This window comes from Lygodium microphyllum, chromosome 19 (assembly GCF_053477565.2).
Source record: "Lygodium microphyllum isolate KBCC chromosome 19, Lygodium_microphyllum_v1.1.10, whole genome shotgun sequence".
Taxonomy (NCBI): domain Eukaryota; kingdom Viridiplantae; phylum Streptophyta; class Polypodiopsida; order Schizaeales; family Lygodiaceae; genus Lygodium; species Lygodium microphyllum.
In genome coordinates, this window is record NC_141153.1 from 117,209,140 (window position 1) to 117,229,256 (window position 20,117).

Sequence of the window (20,117 nt, forward strand, 5' to 3'; positions counted from 1 at the left end):
AACCATTAGGGTTGACGGCAAGTACCTTATAGGGGTCCATCCACCGCTGCTGGAGCTTGCCAGGAAACTTGCCAAAGCGTGAATCATAGGCTAGGACCAAATCACCTTCTTTGAACTCCTTGTGCTTGATAAAGCTGTCATGGTAAGCCTTGCGTCGAGCTTGCGTGGCTTCCATGCACTGTAGAGCCATCCTACGAATTTCGTCCAAACATTCCAGGTGCAAGAGACGGCGTTGTAGTGAATCATCGTCCCCCAAACGCTCTTTGATAGCCACTTTCAAAGAGGGTAGTTCCAATTCAACAGGAAAAACAGCTTCAGTACCATATACCAGCTGGAAAGGTGTCTGTCCTGTTGCTGCTTTATGGGAGGTTCTGTACGCCCAGAGGGCCTCTGCAAGTCGATCGTCCCAATCACGACGATGTGCGACAATTGTTCTTGTCAGAATCGAGCAAAGGATGCGATTGGTGACTTCGACTTGGCCGTTGGCTTTGGGGTAATAAGGAGTGGACTTGCGATGGCGGATCTTATACAACTCTGTCAACTCTTCCATGACTTTGTTAAGGAAATGAGTGCCTCTGTCACTTACCAGCTCTAAGGGACTGCCAAAACGGGTGATGATATTCTCGTACATGAACAGGACCACGCTGTTACCATCGTCCCGCTTTAGGGCTTTAGCTTCACACCACTTTGTGACATAATCCGTACATACGAGGATGTATATGTTCTGTTTCCTTCTGGTGGGAGGGTCGATCGGACCTACGAAGTCAATGCCCCACTTCTCAAATGGCTTCAACGGAAGGATAGGTTGCAATGGCATGGCACTTGTCTTCGTGGGTTTCCCCATTCTTTGACAAGCATCACATCTTTTACAGTAATCATAGGCATCCTTATGAATGGTAGGCCACCAATAACCTGCTAGCAGAGCCTTCCTGGCTGTAGCTTCTCCTGCAAAGTGACCTCCACATGGCTCGTCGTGGCAAGCCTTCAGAACAATCCCAATCTCATTTCCTGCAACACATCTTTGGAGCACTTCATCTTTGCCTTTCTTGTACAGTGCGCCACCTAGCAGGGTGTAGGGGGCTGATTCTAACATGAGCTTCTTCCTTTCCTAACTAGAAATGCCAGGAGGATACTGTTGGGTTGCTAGCAGATTGGCAATGTCTGCATACCAGGGAGTTACAGTTTCTACCAAGAATAGGGAAGCATCAGGGAGGTCTGGATCATCCTGCTCTTCATCTGCAGTTTGTGGGATACGCGACAGATGATCAGCCAGAACATGGGAACGACCAGGCTTAGTAATCACCTCAAAGTCGAACTCCTGGAATAAAAGGAGCCATCTCATCATTCACCCTTTCACATCTGCTTTGTTCATCAGGAAGGACAGGGCCTCATGATCCACATAAAATTTAAAGTGGGTGGATAGGAGGTAATGGCGAAACTTCTCTAGGGCAAACACCATTACCAAGCACTCCAGCTCGGTCACTGTATAGTTCCGTTCCCTATCAGTGCCTTTTCGGCTTGCATAATAGATCGGTTGATCCAACTTCGAGGAGCCCTTCTGGCAGAGGACAGCACCTAAACCTTCAATTGATGCATCAGTGTGTACATGGAACTCTTTCGTCCAATCAGGAGGTTGCAGAATGGGTGCCTCTATCAGACACTGCTTTAGAGTGTGGAAGGCTTTGTCACATTCTTCCATCCAAGTAAACTCTGCATCTTTCCTCAGGAGCTTGTGCAAGGAAGTTGCCTTTGTCGCAAAATGGGCTATGAACCTTCTGTAGTAACCCACATGGCCTAGGAATCCCCTCAACTGTTTGAGGTTGGTGGGTGCTGTCAGAGCTGCGATCTTTTCGATCTTTGCACGGTCTGTTGATATCCCTTGTGCAGAGACAATGTGGCCCAACAGGACTCCAGAAGAGACCCCAAAGATACATTTGTCGGGATTGAGGGAAATCCCATACTCCCGGCATCGGTCAAAGCATTGTTCCAAATGTCCCCAGTGTTCACTGATCAAACTATAGACACAGAAGTCATCAAAATATACTTCAATAAAGTCGTGTAGATGATGTTGAAATGCAGCCATCATGACTCGTTGGAAAGTAGCAGGGGCATTGCAGAGCCCAAATGGCATCACTCGGTAAGCATAGGTCCCCCATTCTGTGGTGAAGGTTGTTTTGGATTGGTCTTCTTCTGCGATTTGGACTTGGTTGTATCCGCTGAATCCATCCAAAAGAGAATAAAGCTCATGTCCTGCCACTGTGTCCAACAGTTGGTCTGTGAAAGGGATAGGAAAATGATCCTTCTTCGTTTTGGAATTAAGCTTTCTGAAATCCACACATATTCGCAATTTGCCATTCTTCTTGGGTACAACCACGATGGGTGAAACCCATTCACTATTTGCCACTGGATAGATGAACTCGGCTTCCAGAAGCTTGAGCAGCTCCGCTTTCACCAATGTGGAATAATTCGGGTTCATTCGCCTCTGTCGTTACCGTACTTGCTTGGCATCAGGCTCCAAGTCAATATGATGTTGACATATTGTGGGATCAATCCCCTTTAGGTCTTTGTAAGACCATGCAAACACGTCCAAATTCTCTTTCAACAAGTTGTACAAGGTTGATAACTCCTCTTCTGGGAGGCTACTACCCACCTTCAAGTGGCGTTCAGTGCCTTCTGAATCCACAAAGGTTAATTGCCTTTCACCTTCTACTTCACGAATGAAGGTCCCACGGACTGCTTCTGGGTACAGATCCGACTCCTTCAAGGGAGTGGTATCCTCTTCTGATGTCCCACTAGAACCGATTTCTTCTTTTGGTGGAGACTTAGGTTGCTCTTTAAGACGTTGGAATGGGATAAGAGCTGTTCCGGGTTTGGTTTCGAAACTAATTACCTCCTGGCTTGAAGACTCCTCTTCTGATGATACATCCAGGAACGTCACATAACAGGGACCCTGTGACGCCTGTTGGGTTGGTGGGACTGGTACTTGTTGGCATGGTGCATCATCATCATCTTTCTTTGGCAAGGATAGGTTAGGACGGCATGAGCCACTGCTGAAAGACGGCTTGTTCTCCTTAATCCATTTCTTATAAAGGTTTTGCATATGAGAAGATCCATTTACTAGACCAAATGGTACCATCACCATGCTGTCCCATAGCATGAGCTCGTCGGCTTCTGATGCTTCTGGAACTTCTTCCTCAAATATATCCTCTTTAGGTGGGATAGACCCTTCTGGCTCACTTTCATCATTCTCTTCGTCCATATCATATCCATCCTCTTCTGTCTCTGTCTCTGCTTCTGCGTCTGCTTCTGCTTCTGCTTCTGCTTCTGCTTCTGGCTCTGTAGGAGCTCTATAACAGAAGAACAGATTCTCTGTTTCCTCTCCTGCCTTTGTCTCTGCTTCTGCTTCTGTTCCTGCTGTGACCATGTAACAGGGAGAGCAGTGCATCCATGCTTTTATCTCACTGTCAAAAGTGATTTCAGAAGTCATGCCTAGTTCAGGCAGGAAGTATTCACCCATTGATAATGGCTTTGTCTCTTTTGGAAGTCGGCTTACAGTATCCACTGTTAAGGAATGTGCCACTGTTTTCTTGGGAAGGATCTGTTTGACAGCATCTTCGTCTGCTGATGTTCCATCTGTAGCCTCATTAGGGGAATCAGAAGATAATTCCAAGGAGGTGGATCCATGTCCTTTTTGAGAACCATACAGTTTCAGCGCCACTTTGTTGGGTCCTCTACCCAAAGTCAAGGTTCCTTTGAACCAATCTGTCCTTGCTCGGGCTTCAAAAAGCCATGGTCTGCCAAGTAACAGAGGATAGGATGTACCATAAGAGTTTGGCTTCACCACCAGATAGGTTAGCCAATAATCTTTTCCAGCCACTGTGGTCTTCACATATGGAAGAATGCCCAAAGGCTTGATTCTACTCTGATCCGCCAGTCTGATGAGCCATTGGGTTGGTTGCACACCTTGTAAGCCTAGATCCTTCATTGTGACATCCGTCATAATGTTTACTGATGAACCTCCATCAATCAGTGCATTTGCAATGAAACAGCCTTCTATCCATACGCCAGTCTCTGGAGTACCTGGATCTAGGAAAGCATTAGCCACATCCACTTCTTTTACAGGCTCTAGAGCCTTGTTGGACTTTGCGCTGTTGAGGGAGCAATCCTTAAGCCACGTCTTCTTGTCAGTATACTTTTGAACCTTTTCCGGCAACTGGGAGACAACATCAATAATTGACGGAATGTAAGATTTGGTCTAAAGGTATCTAGATCTCTGACTAGATCGTATTCCTTAATAGGATCCATTGGCTTCTCTAACCGATTAGGGAATGGAGCAACACCCATTTTCATTTTCCCTCTTTCTTCCAACAGAGGCATCATGGGGACTTCTTCTGTCACTTGTGGCACTTCCTCTTCTTCTATCTCCTGGACCTCTGGTCCTGTCTCTGTAACTGTCTCTGTAACTCTCTGTGGCACTGTAGGGCTCTGTACGGCACTGTCAGGCTCTGTTCTGTTCTGTTCTTCTGGTGGAATATTGAACTTCACTGTTTTGGCAGGAGGGTTATTTTCTTTCTGGACAGGTGGTTCCTTCTGCTTTGCACGCGTGATGGCAGCAACTTCCAATTCCACTAAATTGGAGATAGGCTCTTGGGCCTTGGCCGGACTATCAGTAGCACTGTTTTTCACTGGGGCTGGGCTTGGACAGTCTTTTGCAGTGTGGCCTTCTCCTTTGCATCGACTACATAAGGGCTTGTAATCCACTGACCTTCGAGGATTTGGACAATTTGGTGATATGTGTCCCTTTTCTCCGCATCTGTAACATTCCACTTCTGATCTCTGACCACCGCCAGACTGTCTTCCTCTGTAACTTTGAGAGGGAAAACTTCTGGGTCCGAAATTAGAACCAAACTCTCTAGGCTTGGGTCCAATATCTTGTGTTGTCATTTTGGATTCCAGCAAGTTGAATCTTGCATCTTCTTCCTTTCTTCTCCTATCATGCATCTCCTTCAGAGAGCAAATGTCCTCTGTATGGTTCTTCCGCAAATAGTAGGAACAGAAGGCTCCAGGAATAGTTGGTTTTCGTGTACATTCAGTGGCTAAATGGCCTGCTTGATGACACTTACCACACCAAGTGTTTGACCGCATCACATCTCTTCCTGCTCCTGCAACATTGGATATGCTAGCGGTATTCACTTTCAGCGTCTGTAGTTGTTTTGTAATCACATCCATCAACTCCTTTTTTATGTTTGCAACTGAGTTGGATAAATAATCCTTCAAGCTTTCTCCTCCTGACGTACTGGCAGTAGGGTTTTGAGGAGTCTCTGAAATCACTGCATAAACGGGTTGGGCTGGTGCAGAGGGGTCTCTGTTTTGGTTCTGATTCAGGGCCCCTATTTGAACTGTTGGCTGTTGACTCCAGTTGGTAGGATTCCACTGTTGCTGCTGATTTGTCATTGAGGAAATTGGTTGGGACCATTGTTGTTGTGGTTGAGCCATCATTTGAGGCATGGATTGTGGCCACTGTGGATTTGGTGCACTGTACTGTGATACCGAGGGCATCTGTTGGTAGGGGTAGGAAACAGTCGCTGGGACTGCATTTGGTGGGTACATCATTCCTGGCATCAGAGGAGGTAAGACTCCTCTTCCTGTATTCATTGCTAATCGAGCTTCCACTTCATCGTACAGTCTTGCACCTTCTGTTGCAGCTTGCAGGGTGGCTGGTCTTTGTAGCTCCACAAACTTACGGATTTCTGGTTGTAATCCTCTGAGAAACACCCCCTTTTGAATGCCATCGTCTAGATTATGGTTAGTCCATCTCTTCAGGATGGATTCCATTCTTGAGACATAAGCTTCTACTCTTTCTCCAGAGGACTGATTTAGGTTCATAAATTCCTCTCGCATCCGCTCTTCAAAACCTTCACGCTTGAATTTAGTGAGGAAGGCCAACTTCAGGTCGTCCCATGTGCCAAAAGTTCCTGCTGCTTGTCTCTCATACCACTGAAACGCCGCGCCCTTGAAAGTGGCGGGGAATATTGCTAACCAATGCTCAGGAGTTCTGGCATTGTTAGCCACACACGCTACCATAAATTCTGCTACATGAAGATCGGGGTCTTCATTGTACTCTCCCTTAAAAACTGGTAATGGAACTACATTCGCTGGCCTGTCATCAATATTTCTAGGACGGATCTGGCTTGGAAGGGGACCTCCAGCAGGAGGAGGAAGGGCTTGATGTGCCATTGGGACTTCTGTAAAGAGTTCCACAAGGGCGTCAAAGGCGACTTCTGCTGCGAGCTCGCTCTCGGCTCTGATTCTTGCTTTCTCTCTTCTCACGTACCTCTAGACTCGTTCTAACGCATGCCTTTTTATTGCGTCATTCATCAGGGGGTTGACTCCACTATGTTGTTAGTGCTCCACAGAGGGTTAACAGAAGGCTTCAGTCTCTGGAGGACTCTCTTGCCAACATTTCTTCTACTTCTTTCTTTTCAACGTCCCTAAATTCTGCTTTCATGCCACTGCACAGAGGAAGGTATTCGGTTCTGAAGGTGTCAAAATGCATACGTCTGAGCATTGTGGTGGTGCCATCATCATAGTAATGCCAGCTTCTGATGGTTTCAACAGTGTATGTTGTGAAAAACACTCTGTCTACCAACTTCCAGTGGGTTGCTAATTGAACAAACAGAAGATTATCAGTACACCAAGCATCCCATGTATCTTGCTGTTGAGCATCCACGAACAAATTCCAACTCTTTTCCTTCTTGTCCCTGTGAACCTCTACAGACCAAGACTCCTGAAGCTTCTTCACAATCTCCCACTTGATGTTGTCTGGAAACTTCTCAACGAATGCCAAATCTTCCATGGATGTTCATTCTCTCTGTTTCTGCTCTTCAGTTTGTTCCCAAACAGTTTGCCACCAAGATGCAAGTTTCTGCTGCTTCAATAGGAAGAGGAAACTGTCCACCACATAGAGCATGCATCATGATGGTGATATGTTTCCGCCATTGTGGAATGAACTTCTTGTGGAAAGTGTCTTTGATTATGAGGAATTCCAACTCTTCAGTGGAAGAAGGAACTTTACAAACATCCATTGAATTCTTCTATTCTTGACAATGCCATTTCCTTCATTTTCAGCCTCTTTTGGTGCTTGTTGATGACAAGTTTCCCCGGCTGTGCACCAAAAACATGGAGCCCCAAGAGGAACACCAAGGAAAAGGGAATTCTCTTGCAAGAAAATCTATCTTGTAACATCAACAAGCTTGTTTATCATGTTTTATATGATCACAATGAAGAAAAGAACACCAGGCACAACAAATCTTCATACAGCATCATGTAGATCTCCCACGGATTTTAATAGAATCAACCATATTCTTCAACATCTTCACAAAATCCATCAATGGAACAAAGAAAGCAAAGGAATACACCATCTTAGAATGGAAATACATCACATACTATTCATCTTCAATATCTTCATAGTCTTTTCTCTCAATCTCTCATATACAATCACTCTGTTTGAGTAGAATTGGCTATCTCTGACTCTCTCTCTATCTCACTCCATCAATAATACATCATATCCTCACTACAATCTCTCAAAATTACTCTCAATAATCACTCTTAGGTCGTGGATACCCCTCCCAAGGGGTATGTCTGATATGAAGAGTCACCAGAGCCACTACAGTGTCTCTTCACAGCTCACTACTGTCACTTCACTCTAGTCTTCTCTTGAGTCTTCAACAGCTACTTCTTCCACTTCTTTCAGCTCTTTTGCACTTGTATTCACCTCTTTCCAAGGCTAGAAAACTTTCCCAAAGTCACACATACATTCCACAGAACACTTACAGAAGCATACAGAACAGTCTACAGAACAGTACCAGAACAGCTACAGTACATAACAGAACAGAAGCAGAAGCTCTACAGAAGACCTACAGAAGATTACAGAAGATCATCAAAACCACATAACTCACTCTCAAACCATTTCAAACTCTCACAAACCATTCAATAAGCTTTCTCAATATCTCATTCTTCATCAATCAATACTCCTTCCCTCCTTACAGAAGACAATCAGAACAAAACAGACCAAAACAGAACAAAACAGAAGGTATACAGAACCATTCAGAACCTATCAGAACATCACAGAACCACCAACAAACATCATGATCTTCCAAAACACAATCAATATCATCCAAAACACTCTCAAACCACTTCCAAATCAATCAATCATCTCATAAAATCAACCATTCAGCTCTCAAAAACAACAAAAATCAGCCAAAAAACAAGTCATTTCAACACTCAACACTCAAGCTCTTGGTAAAATTAAAGAATGGCTAAAACTGGTTAAGAATGAAACAAGGCGAAGTGTGAAGAAATTTAGAATAGATGTTGATGGAAACAACTTAAAGGAGTCTGAAGACTTTTGCAAGAGCAAAAGAATTAAGAATCAATTGATGCAACCTCACACACCTGAACAAAATGACATTATTGAATGCTCAAATTGCACCATTGTTGAAATAGCAAGGTGCATGCTTAAGGGCAAGGGACTACAAGGAGCTGTTAATACTATAGTCTAAATTCTCAATTGGGGTTACACAAGGTTCTTAAGGGGAAAAATCCTCATTGTCAAGAATCACATGGTGAGGGGACTTGCTTGAGCTGATGTGCCAAACACACACCGTATACACAAGAGGAAGCTCACTCAAGAACACAAGAAGAGATATGGAGGCCAAAACATTTTCTTGCTAGTTTCTTCTTCTTCTTCTACACATAATACAATGTACACAAAGTATAGATAAGATACAACATAAAGAAAAGTGGCTTACTAAGTCAAAGAGTGCATAATTGAATATACTAATAGACTAATGCTATATCTATGCCAGCTCTGTAGGTAGGTGTAACATGCTAGATCTAATAAGTGATAAGTCAGTAGCCATATGAGGATCATAATAACCACTGACATGCTGAGTATAGATGTGCGGACCCATCTAGCTAGGTTTTACATCATCAATGTCTGCACGTGTTGAGCTTGCCATCTCAACACTCATGAGCTATTTTGGTGAGCAATCATGTGTCTCACATTTTAGAACTTTTGGATGTAAATGTTATGCACATATTCCAAAGGATAAGAGAAACAAGCTAATCCAATAAGTATAAAATGTATCTTCTTGGGTTATACTGATGAGAAAAAGACTTACAAATTGTATGAGCAAGAGACAAAGAAGATGATAGTGAACTATGATGGGTGTTCAAGGAGGAGTAGCCATAGAGCCCCGAGAGAAACACTAAGGAAAAGGGGATTCTTCTGCAAGAAAATCTATCTTGTAACATCAACAAGCTTTTATTTCATTCTTTTGATGACCAAAACAAAGAAAACAACAAATCTTCGCGCAACATCATAGTAGATTTCTCCCAGGATTTGATAGAATCAACCATAATCTTCAACATCTTCATAGAATCCATCAATAGAACAAGGAATATAAAGGAATACACCATTTTTGAATGGAAATCAATCACATACTATTCATCTTCAATGTTTTCATAGTTTTCTCTCTCAATCTCTCATATAAAGATACATTGTTTTGATAGAAATTGACTATCTCTAACTCTCTCTCTCTCTCTCTCTCTCTCTCTCTCTCTCTCTCTCTCTCAATAGTACATCATCTCCTCAATACAATACTCTATAATGACTCTTAATAATCCTTCTTACACCTCCCAAGAGGTATATCTGATGAGAAGAGGTACCAAACTGCTATAGTGTCTCTTCATAGCTCACTACTGCTGTCTCTCCAATCTTCTCTTCAGTCTTTGATAGTTGCTTCTTCTATTTGTTTTAGCTCTTTTGAACTTAGATTCATCATTTTCAAAAGTTAGAAAACTTTCCCAAAGTAACACCTACATTCTACAGAACACTTACAGAAGATCTACAGAACAACATAGAATAGGAACAGAGTAGATACAAAGTAGAGACAGAGGCTCTACAAAAGGTTTTCAGAGGGCTACAGAAGGTCATCAAAGAGCATCAAATCCTCATAACTCATACTAAAACCATTTCAAACTATCAAAAAATATTTAATAAACTTCAAAAAGATTTCAACCTTCATCAATTATCAGTCCATGCTTCATACAGAAGAAAATCAGAACAAAACAGAAGCTATACAAAGGGTATCATAACTAATCACAATCTTAACATAACCTATCAGAACATCACAGAGCTTCATATTTCTACTAAGAATCATCATGAACTTCCAAAAAATAATAAATATCATCCAAAAAACTATCAAACACTTCCATTAACAACCATACATCACTCGGTCGAAGGGTTTTCGAAAACAAAGTCGCGATCACAAAGGTCCTTGAGAAATTCCAAGACGGAAGATCAAGCGAAGCAAATAATCAAGACGAATATGATGCCATGGTTTAAGTGTATTACAATTTTTGGTTCAAGTACAAGCGGAAAGATGGATTACAAATATAATGATCAATCAAGAGAGTCAATCCTCTCAAGAAACCACATCAAGATATATATCAGAATACAAGAGCTTCAAATATGTCATCTAGTCTTCAAGACAATGTCTTCAACTCCAATAAATGATCAAGGCAAGAAAATCTGCTCTGCTAGTATCTTCCAACAAGAGTATCCTCTTTGAACTTGCTTTGTAGAGTTTTTCCAAGAGTCTTCAAGGTTTAATACACTACTTCAAACTCAAGAGTATTCCCCTTTTTGTAGATAGACTACAAGATCAAGGTCAGCATCTTCAAGCACAATGCAGGCATCCTTGCCACCAAGCTCCGTTTGAAGAGGAACCATGCCTGCTTTCTTTGAAATGTCAATACCTGTATCACCTCCAGTGAAACTTATGCAGTTAACCCCTGGATACATAGTCAGAAAATCACCAATCTCTGAGCCCTTCCCAATAATACAACTAATCAGACCCTTGGAAAAACCAGCTAAATGGAAGCAGTGAACCATATGAAGCTCTGAAACTGCACCTTGTGTTGGTGGCTTCAAGACTATTGCAATTCTTGCTTTTAAGGCAGGCACAATTTTAGAAACTGCCAAATTTAGAGGATAATTGAAAGGCAGAATAGCCAACACCGATCCCAAAGGTATCTTTGGTGCAAGACTTAGTTTTTTTCATTCGTTTCCTGGTCAAACAATCTCGGTAGCGGCATCCTTCCAGGGCTTTGCAATTTCCTTGACAAGGCACTCTGCAATAGGGTCCTTGTACTATTTCCAGATAGTTGCAGCCTTGTTGATCCTCGGGTTAGAACCATCGATTGGTGTCTTGATCGAACGCACGAATAGACAAGCTCTCCATGTCAATTGAACCACCTCCAAAGAACATCAAAGGAATGAGAATTAGAATATACATGATCACTGTTAGCATAGGCCACCAGTTATTATACAGCGCACATGCCAGTATTTGCAAAACGATGGAAGCTGCCAGCAGAAGGGCTAATCCAATGAGTTGGAAGGACCCTAAAACAACCTCTAACATAAGGAGGGCAGTCCTCCAGGTAATCGTCCACGCAACAGCAAATCGAGCCCATTTGGAGGCATATCAGCCTGCTCCAGCACCAATCATCTCATAAAAGCCGGATTAAATTGCGAGTCTTTTCCCCTTTCTTCTTCCTTCTTCCCAAATATGCAAGCTTTTTGACGAATATATGCCGACTGGCTTTTTCTCCCCCCAGGACGACTGTCCATGCTTTTTGCATATATCAGAGTTTGTTTTTCTTACTCGATTGATGGAATTGAGCATAAAATCCCAGACTAATCACAGGGAAAGTAGGATTTAGCACAATTTTTTTTAAATATTAAAAGCTTGCTATCCCCCCTACTTATCTTTTTTCGCATGGTGCTGAAATCCATTGGATTCTTAATGTAATCATAATAGTCTGGTACCTCCTTGGGGTCAACTGGTTCAACGAACATTCCATAGGTGTCTTTCTTTTGCAATTTGTCTAAGACTCCATCTAGCACACTATTTGAAAGTATTGTCTCTAGTGGAGAAGTATTCTTTGAACTACAGCTCAAGTGATCCAGCTCAGCAAATCCTTTATCCTTTCTATAGTATAGTGCATCTTTAGCATTGTAACTCATTGCATTGCTACAAATAAGCAATATGTCATTCTCAAACATCTCTAATGAGATATATTCTCCCCCGCTTTATCATCAACTTTTTCATCTCCTCCATGTTCGGTAGAATCAAGTTCCAACTAATCTTGCTTCACCCATTCATCAAGTCTCCTAGTGGTCCACTTGTAGGGCATTCTTGTATTTCTTCTTATCTTAGATTCGGGATTTCTTGTATCGCTTTGTCAGCTTTAGCAAACTACCTTGGCATTGGTTCAATATTTTTGACACACACACATACACACAAGCATTCATTTACACACATGCAGAGATAAATGCACACAGATAATATTATTATCTCATCTGCCATAGACCCATCGGCATAGTAACCAAGTCAACTACCCACTTATAATGAATGCATAGTGGATAGGTCAGGTGAAGCTCGTCGTCTCGATGACGCACCATGGAATACATCTGCAAGTCTCTACAAAGCGAGAAACATCTCTGTACATGCCTTTCCACCAATATTTTTCCTTGATTTTCTCATAAGTAGCCCACACTCCTCTATGACCAGCCCTAGGACTCTCATGAAACTCTCTCATCACCTGTAAGTGGGTCTCTTTATTGCAGACAACCCGCAAGGGTAATCCATCTCTTTTCTTCGGGTGCTTCCAAAGAAATCCGTCCTTGAGAAAATAACCATAGGCTTTTCTTTTGATCTTCTTGAACTCTTCATCTATCCATTCATCTCTTTTGCTTAGTGTACTAAGGTACTTACCAATCTGCAACCAATCTCCAACATTGAGTTCTTCTATGAAAGTCACAATATCATAGACATGGCAAACATGATCAACCATAGCGGCTGAAATTTCTACATCATCCTCTTCTGCAAGTAGTGTCTCCTCATCATCATATCTCACTCTAGACAGCATATCTACCACTGGATTATCCTTCCCTGCTATGTGTTTAAATTCTGGATTTAATGACTTGATGTATGCAATCCATCTCAGCATAGCTATATCCGGAGTAGAGCAACTCGTAATCATACCTATCAATGGCAAGCAATCTGTCTCTACCACAACTGGGGCTCCAATAAAATACTCCTTGTCGCATTTGAGAGCCGTAACAATTCCCAATAATTCCCTCTTGATTTGCAGATACCTCCTCTATCTCTCATTTAGGACTTTCGCTCAAACCGAATAGCGTACCTATTTCCATCTGCATCCTCTTGACCCACAGCCCAACCTATGCCAATTGAACTAGTGTCAACTGTCAATACAATAGGCCTTCTGCAATTAAAATCTGCTTTCTTGAGAGTAGGAGCAACCTGCAATAACTTCTTCAATTTTCGCATGGCTCTAGTATGGCTCTCATCCCAATAAAATTTCTGCCCCTTTCGAAGAAGCTAATATAAACAATCTGCTATATGTGAAAAATGGGGTATCCAAATCATGTAAAACACATAAGCTCCAATGAATCTCCGTACCTATAAAGTGGTAGAACTATACTCCATAATCTTTCCTATAGCATCCACCTTTGCAGATGAAGGTTTCCTGCCATAATACCCACACATATGTCCAACAATGACGACCTCATTTACTCCAAAAACAAATTCTGCCCCGATAGTGTCAATTACACTTCTTCTAACCTGGCCAAAATCTTTTCACAAGTTGCAATATGATCAGCCACAAAGTATCTGCATCCCTGCTCATTTAGACTCTCATTCTTCTCTTCTTCTGCACACCCCTTAATGGGCACATCATCCAAGAAAGGCATGGTAAGCTGAGGTATCTACTCACGAACGACCTTATGCATGGCATTTATCATATGCGCAACATAATTAGTGGCACCTTGAGGCAAGGTACAGATCCTGACAAGCCCAATAGGAGTTCTCATAGTGGTTATGTCCCTGCTTTCCAAGGCTAGTTGAAACTGATCATATCCCAAATACAAGTCACCTAAAGAATAGATGGCACATCCAACAAATGCTTCTGCAAAATCATCCACAAATGCACCTATACCAACATTCCTGATAGTAACTCTGGTTACTGGCTGCATGTCCTATATAAATCGGAGAGTACCATTCTTCTTTGGAACCGTAAACCACCTATTTGCGTATGATGCAGATGACGGCTCTAGGATTCCCATCCTAATTTTCTCATTCAACAAGTCAACTAGCTTTGGTAGGTGTACCCTAGGCACTAGAATAGGTCGGAGGTTCCATGAAATATGAGGAATAGTAAAGATTACCATAGGGGCAACAATATCTGGATTCACACATCCAATCTCATGCGAGAAGAAAGCAAACTCCCTTCCATGTCGCTCAAGCATATCCTGAAAGCACTGCTTCTTTGAAGGTAGCAATAAATCATCATTTCCAATTTTTAATTCAGCAAGAGTCTCTGCTGAAAATTTATGGCCTATATGCTCTGGGTTCCTCAAAATTGGCTAGGCAACTTAGAAATCTTCTGATAACTCATCGAACTGTTTGCTGAAATTTCAACACAATTGGAGGATAAAACACTGTTGCCAGGAGGCAAGAACTCCAATCTCCTCTGCTCTGTACCACCGTCATCTCGCGGAACAGCAGTACCTAATGAAAACCCGAATCCCTTACAATGGGCAAAGGCGCATCTCGAAGAGTATCCCTGTTTCTAGCATGAATTACAAACACAGTCATAGACTGGACTGCTCTCATACCATCTTTACTGCGAATTCATGCATAAGCAGATCTATCATCCATTACTTTCGTCTCCATGTGCATCTCTGTGATGAATGGCTGTCCTAGGATTATGGGGTAAGAGCATGAATCCTACACAAAGAAATGGAAATCCTCCTCTACATCTCCAATAGAAATCATGACACTGGGACAGGCAGCATACAAATCACCTGTAGTGTTGTTGGCGGCTCTCATACGCCACCCATGCTCTGCATCCATAGGCCATCTATTACTTTCATAAACTCCACGAACTATGAGATTAATCTCTGAACCATGATCCACCAAAGCAACATAAGGCACCTATTTCTCTCCAATTTTTACCATTGTTTCTGTAGTTGCCCTAGCTCAATGACTCCGCGAAAAGTGACTATGTGGTACCAAGATAGGCTCATCAGTTTTAGCATAATGCATAGGCTGAACTCTTTTCTCTGTCTGTGGAAAAATAGAAGCATTCTCAACCATAACCTCATCCTCATCTTCATCCAACTCCCCAATCAAAACTCCCTGTGTATCAGTAGTAGGCAATGTATGTGTTTTTCTCTTCAGGACTTCTTGGAACTAATCTTGAAACTCTCTTTTCGAGATGCCCAAAACCTCAGAAATAGTAAAAGTCACCTCACTGCCAAGTATCTTGTCATTAAAGATTTTCTTCATGTCCGTAGATGTCTCAATATCGAACATTAATCTAAATCCTAAATGCTTTCTTTGTCTAGGTTCCTGCCTCTTTTCTTTCTTTTGAGCATCCTCCATTTGTCATTCTGGCCCTGGTCTCGAAGACGACCCTGCAGTAGGTGGAGTAACAAACTCACGCCCTCTAGTCTTTTTAGCTGCATTTGGATTCTCTTTATCTCTCTTACGCTTTCTCCCGAACAAGTACATCTACTCCATGAGACTTAGCCAAGTAGGCATAAATAGTGTACCTGTCAACAGGTGAATCCCAACTTGTCTCAAACCTGATGCTAGAACCTGCACTAGTCAAAACAGTCTGTTGGATTTTCCCCTTGTTTGTTGTCTCTATAGCATAGGTCCATAATTCTGATTGACTCTCTGAACCTTTCTCAATCTGGACTCCATATGCAGAGGCATCTCCTCTAGCTGCCACATAGGAAGTACGCGCAGCCATGCCATCTACTAATTTCTTCATTCCGCCTTTCCCAAAATTGGTAGCAAGCAAAGCTCCTATTTCAGTCAACCAGATCTTGCCATCTTGTCCCCAAAATATCAAATTCTTCCTCCTTGCATCTTGAAAAGATTCGCAATCCCTGCAATGCTGATGGTCCGTACTATCATACCAAATACATCTTCGATCTCTCCTAGGTGCACTAGGAGCACTAGAAGAAATAGTAGGCGCGGTCAAGGCAAACTGCTCTTTTAATTTTCCCACTAATTCTGCTTTAACTAACTCCAGTGTCAAATCCATTATGCCTTTGATTATGTCATCAAGAGAAGAAGGAGCCAAAGGAGCGGATGATTTCGAAGTAGAAGGAGCCAGCATCGGTCTTGGAACAGGAGGAACATGAGGATTAGAAATAGTAGGCACTGGCATAGGCTAAGTAACTGGTTGAGGAAGAGAAGAAATGATAGGGGTAGAAGCTGAGATAGGAGCAGAAGATGACATCAGTGTCATAGATCCATTCTGTAGGGAGGTCTTCCATATCCGCCTCTTGGTCAAAGTCGAGACCGCATCCTGGGCATCTTGCCAATCTGTTTTAAGAACCATAGGCTTTGTGCGATCCTCAAGAAGCTCTCCTAATTCTTCCTGAAGAGCACTATCTGCAGCTTGCAAGAAAAGCTCAACTTTCTCATATCCAATGCTCTTTATTCAGTGGCATCAAGCTAAATATACCTCTCTTCAAATTCTTGCATCAATTCTGAAGTAGCTACTAGACCTTTGTTTGGCATGTAGACCCACTCTCAGAATGACCGCCGTGTAGCCATCCCAAAGTCCTCAAGAAAATACTCCTCTTTCAAGGCCTTCTTAAAATCTTGCCAATGCGAATTTTAAAGGAAAAGATCAGTCACTTTTACACTCAAGGCGGGTGTGATAAGGCAAAGAAAATATTTACTCATAAGTCCTGACGGTACTCCAAAAAATCCCATCTTAATCTCATACGTCTTCAAATAAGCCGATACAATATGGCCATCAAATAGCTTCTTTTCATTTTCAACTGCTTCAATCGCCTTAGTCGCGCTGATTGCATTCTCTTGCTCCGAATATAGTTGCCTTTGCTGAGACAACTGTTGTTGATGTAACTGCGGCTGCTGCTGCATATACAATTGTGTTTGCTGATTTTGAAGTTGTATATACATAGACATATTTTGCAAAATTTGCTTTAAATCATCCGTAGAAGTACTTGAAGTAGAAGTCGATGATGGAGTCGAAGTAGAGGACAAAGTAGGAATCGTAGAAGGGGCTGAAATTGATGCTGAAGTATCTCCCATCCTGAAATTTTTTTTTAATGCGACGCTTTCACATCGGGTTCACCAAAGATGTCGAAGTGTTTTCAAAAACAAAGTCGCGACCACAAAGGTCCTTGAGAAATTCCAAGACGGAAGATCAAGCGAAGCAAATAATCAAGACGAATATGATGCCATGGTTTAAGTGTATTACAATTTTTGGTTCAAATACAAGCGGCAAGACGGATTACAAATATAATGATCAATCAAGAGAGTCAATCCTCTCAAGAAACCACATTAAGATATATATTAGAATACAAGAGCTTCAAATATGTCATCCAGTCTTCAAGAGAATGTCTTCAACTCCAATAAATGATCAAGGCAAGAAAATCTGCTCTGCTAGTATCTTCCAACAAGAGTATCCTCTTTGAACTCACTTTGCAGAGTTTTTCCAAGAGTCTTCAAGGTTTAATACACTACTTCAAAATCAAGAGTATTCCCCTTTTTGTAGATAAGCTGCAAGATCAAGGTCAGCATCTTCAAGCACAATTCAGGCATCCTTGCCACCAAGCTCCATTTGAAAAGGAACCATGCCTGCTTTCTTTGAAATGTCAATAATTGTATCACCTTTACTGAAACTTATGCAGTTAACCCCTGGATGCATAGTCAGAAAATCACCAAATTCTGAGCCCTTCCCAATAATACAACTAAACAGACCCTTGGGAAAACCAACTAAATGGAAGCAGTGAACCATATGAAGCTCTGAAACTGCACCTTGTGTTGGTGGCTTCAAGACTATTGCATTTCTTGCTTTTAAGGCAGGCACAATTTTAGAAATTGCCAAATTTACAGGATAAGTGAAAGGCGAAATAGCCAACACCAATCCCAAAGGTATCTTTGATGCAAGACTTAGTTTGTTTCATTCGTTTCCTGGTTGAACAATCTCGGTAGCGACATCCTTCCAGGGCTTTGCAATTTCCTTGACAAGGCACTCTACAATAGGGTCCTTGTACTGTTTCCAGATAGTTGCAGCCTCGTTGATCCTCGGGTTAGAACCATCGATTGGTGTCTTGATCGAACTCACGAATAGACGAGCTCTCCATGTCAATTGAACCACCTCCAAAGAACATCAAAGGAATGGGAATCAGAATATACATGATCAGTGTTAGCATAGGCCACCAGTTATTATATAGCGCACATGCCAGTATTTGCCAAACAATGGAAGTTGCCAGCAGAAGGGCTAATCCAGCGAGTTGGCAGGACCCTAAAACAACCTCTAACATAGTCCTCTAGGTAATCATCCATGCGGTAGCAAATCGAGCCCATCTGGAGGCAGATCAGCCTGCTTCGGCACCAATCATCTCATAAAAGCTGGATCAAATTGCGAGTCTTTTCCCCTTCTTCCTTCTTCTTGAATATGCAAGCTTTTTTACGAATGTATGCCGACTGGCTTTTTCTCCCTCCCAGGACGACTGTCCATGCTTTTCGCATATATCAGAGTGTGTTTTTTTTACGCAATCAACGGAATTGAGCATAAAATCCCAGACTAATCGCAGGGAAAGCAGGATTTAGCACAATTGTTTTTTAAGATTAAAAGCTTGTTATCCCCCCTACTTATCTTTTTTCGCATGGTGCCGAAATCCATTGGATTCTTAATGTAATCAGAATAGTCTGGTACCTCCTTGGGGTCAACTGGTTCAGCGAACATTCCATAAGTGTCTTTTTTTTGCAATTTTTCTAAGAATCCTTCTAGCACACTATTTGAAAGTATTGTCTCCAATGGAGAAGTATTCTTTGGGCTATAGCTCAAGTGATCCAGCTCAGTAAGTCCTTTATCCTTTCTATAGTATAGTGTATCTTTAACATTGTAACTCATTGCATTGCTACAAATAAGCAATAAGTCATTCTCAAACATCTCTAATGAGATATATGCTCCCCCGCTTCAGGAAACTACCTTGGCAACGGTTCAATATTTTTGACACACACACACACACAAACATTCATTTACACACACGCAGAGATAAATGCACACAGATAATATTATTTACAATGGAACGAAGTCCCAACACACACACGGGTTTGAGACGATAAATGGAAACACACTCGGGAAAGCTAGGGTTCATACACACACAAACACGCAAGCCACACACAGAACAAAATGCAAACACAACGACTAGGTATACAAAAAACACGAATGTCACACACACAAACTTTTTGGTGGACTCCACACCTCGGATACGCAGCAGCACAACAACTCTAATTCCATCAAAAATCAATCATTCAGACCTCAAAAACAACAAAAATCAGTCAAAAATTTAGTATTTTTCCACTCTCAACATAGCCCCACACTTAGAGAGGAAGTGTCCTTGGGTGTGACCTTAGGAAAAGAAGAATGTAAGTTCAATAAAGAGCTCAATTTAGTCTTCTTCAGTATCTTCAACAATCACTCCAAACCACGACCCCAACTTATCACCTGTATCTCTAGAAAAGAATACTACTAAAGGAAAACTTCGTTATTCATTAACAGATCTAATAAACAATAAAAAGCCATAACAAATTTATAAAGGATATAAGAGGTACTTCAGCTTTCCATCATAGGCTTGCCATCCACCATCACCATCAATAGTTGAGAAGAGAGCTATCGAAAAAATTATTCAACCAGCAGGAACTCATCACATACAAATTAATACAATACACACACAAACACAACCATCTGAATGGCACCTCCAAAAAATGTCTCATTATAGAAGCACAGAAGATACATCTAGGGATATCAATGAAGATGATCCCTCTTAAAGGCTTAACGATTACGAAAACGATCCAGGGATAAAGACTCATCTACAAAAGATTTTGGAGGATTCTAAAAGAATTGAAGGCATCACATCTGTTCTAGCAAAACAAGGTATCTACTAGGTAGACAAAGGGCATGAAAATATA

At 41.8% G+C, this 20,117-nt stretch overlaps 2 pseudogenes; both read right to left on the bottom strand.

Moving 5' to 3' along the window:
- Positions 1–10,690: 10,690 nt before the first annotated feature.
- LOC148020304 (NADP-dependent glyceraldehyde-3-phosphate dehydrogenase pseudogene) lies at positions 10,691–12,130 on the bottom strand (annotated as a pseudogene).
- A 5,537-nt stretch (positions 12,131–17,667) lies between these two features.
- LOC148020305 (NADP-dependent glyceraldehyde-3-phosphate dehydrogenase pseudogene) lies at positions 17,668–19,056 on the bottom strand (annotated as a pseudogene).
- Between the last annotated feature and the right edge of the window lie 1,061 nt (positions 19,057–20,117).